Raw genomic sequence first — 2,976 nt, 5'->3', positions numbered from 1 at the left:
GATCTTTTATCTCCCGCTTAACTTCAGTTTACTCTCGTCTCTAATAGTATACAGATTTACTTGTACAGTAGTGACTTTAATTGTGGAAGCATATGATTGAAATTCGCACATTGATTGTGTTGTACTATGTCCCTATGCCAGCATGATGAATACTGGCAGTTGGGATTCTCTCACCTCTGCAATGCTTGCATTGATTCCAGACCTGCTCTCAAGAACTTGGGAATCTCTGGAGAAAAAACAAAAATTGCAGAAGAGGAAAGCAAGGGAAAGTTTCATTGTGCAAAAGAAACCTGCTCATATGACATCGATTTTCAAAGATGTATCTGAGACTTTGCACTGACATGAGCTAGTATCCTAATGCTTATCTGTTCCTTTCTAAATGGATATATAAAGGAAAATATTGTGGTTTTTAAACTGTATCAATAGCAATGGCTTGATTTGCTTCAGGCAATAAAAGAGGTGAGATGTCTGTATACTGTTGGTGTCCTATTTATATGGGTTACTATTCTGCCTCTACAAAGCAAGCAACACAGAGCAACTTACACTTTAAAAGCAGCCAGACACCCTCCACTTGATACGGTTTGGCATATTTTTAAATATTTTACTGTATTCCTTCAGCATAATATAGAGGGATGGATAACCTAACATATTTATTGGTTTAGAGAGTTGTGAAATGCAGTGCAGGGGCAAGTTTGTAAGAAAGGTCACATTCAAGCTGTTCTTTTTTTGTCATGGCCGAAGTGAGTAAATGTTCCAGACGTTTTAAATGAGATCAGTAGTTTGAAAACTCCTCTTTAAGAAAGTATTTTTCAGAATGTGATTACTACTACTGTATCTGAAATTGTCTTTCTAGCTCCTTAATTTAAGTGAAGCAGAAGAATCACCAGTATCAATCGCTAATATTCCTAAGGTGTTCAGAATATTGTCATCTTATTGTGGTTGGTTGTTTTTACATGATTGTAAGGATTTTTTCTATAAAATTAATTTTATCCTACTGAGATGTTTGACTTGATAAATCTTTTAAGTTTTTTTAAAAATGTTCTTAAACAGTGAAAAAATATTTGATAGGTTTAGCAAAATTTTACTTGCAGGCAAATACACAGATAAAAATCACTATCTGAGAATATGGAGAGGTGACTTACTGCTTAACCAGTTAACAGAGAATTCTTTTGTGCCAGTAAGATTCTGTGGGCTAACTCTCCACAGCACTTTCACTTAGCTTAAACAAGTAGAAACTTGGTAACTAACTTATATCAATCATCGACATACTCCGAAGCAGCACATAACACGCTCCTGTACTGTACTGCTTGTGAACAGAAGAAAACGTATTAGGAAGTCCTGCTGTATTCTGACAAAAATCAGTGTGATACTGTATGCAAAAAGCCTGTAGCACAGATATTGAGGATTTTCCCTGTTTGCTAGTTTCTATGTTCAGGGTTTTTAAATTTAGGAATCATTTAGTTAAGCGATCACCCATCTATATTTTGAAGTGTTTCTTTTTCAGGAAGTAAATTGAATTATTCAAGAAAATGACAAATGTTAGTATTTTATAATAAGCAGACATTTTCCTGACTATATTAAACTGCAGTACATTCTAATGAGAAAATCTATTGACCCAAAAATGACTTGTTTTAGCAATTTAGTAATTCTGAAATAAAAATGGTTGCTGACTGTATAATTTACCTTTCTAATATGCGACTAATCACCAAGATAGTGCATTAATAAATACAAAATAACATGCATATTGGAGTATAGCCAAAGATTCAATGTATGACTTTTTATAAAAAGACACATTATTTAATTTTAATTCTACATTTTATTTTAATTATATCAATTTAGAGCAAATATTCTTCACTTTTGAGAAAAGGAACACAATCTGCTATTAGGACATCTGTGTTTACCTTAAGAACAAAATCCTTAAAGGGTTTTTAACCCACCCCTTAAATAATTCATCCTTTTAGATAATTATAATCACATGTGACCTATTCATAACAACCACTGGTTAAACTTAGACCCAAAATTCAGGCAATCTGCTATATAATTTTGGCAGCTTAATATCCTACTTCCGCTGCATTCCTTCATCAATTTACTAATTTCAGTCAAGAATGTAATGTCTATGAAATTTAATCTGCCTTCACAGTTTAAAATAATTAAAAATTTAAAAATACATGTTTTGGGACTGTTTACCTTTTATTCTGCTAATAGTTTGATCAATTTTCATGTATTCTTCCCCCATGAATCTGTTCTGAAGTTTTGCATGTCAATAGACACATGTGGCAGCTCTTTAGACTTAATTAGAGTCCAGGTGTCTTAGCAGCCCATCCTTGGCTCTAATGGCTTGTGAGGGAATGTGCTGAAGCATTCTTTCTGTCTGCAAAGCTGACACTGGTTTGTTCTCCCTCGGCTGATGTGTGTAGCAGTGCTTTATGGCAGGCGTGCAAAGGGAGCCTGACAACACGACTCTTTTGGTATGTACAAGGGAATGAATATATTCACTTTATAATCTGGGGAGTGGTCATCTTCATTATGTTAACATAAAAAGGGATTGCAAGAAGCAAGGGTTCCTAACAGTGCAAATACTATTCCTCTTATTATTCTTTTTTTCTTTTAGAAATGAACAGCTATGCATTTGATTGAGAGGGACAGAAATCAAGATCTGAGAATCAAAGCTATTACTAAGAAATATATACCTTAGGATATGTAATAAAATACTTCTGAAATAAGCACTTGGGCTTCTCAGTACATTTGAGTGGGACAAATAATCAGGCCAGGCTATAGTTAATATCCACTAGGGTTATTATTTGATCTTTAGTGAATAATCTAATGAATTACAGCAGTATATTTTTAGTTATTCAAATCTTCATTGTGGCTATGTTAACACGATTTGCCTTTTAGCTGTCTAAGAAAATCTACCATTTTGTGAAGTATTGTAAATTAGTTTAAATAAGGTGCTTACATTAATATGGTACAGTAAAA

The sequence above is a fragment of the Candoia aspera genome, chromosome 2 (assembly GCF_035149785.1).
Source record: "Candoia aspera isolate rCanAsp1 chromosome 2, rCanAsp1.hap2, whole genome shotgun sequence".
Lineage (NCBI taxonomy): Eukaryota > Metazoa > Chordata > Lepidosauria > Squamata > Boidae > Candoia > Candoia aspera.
The sequence above is the reverse complement of the archived record's forward strand: the minus strand, read 5'-3'. Positions refer to the sequence as shown.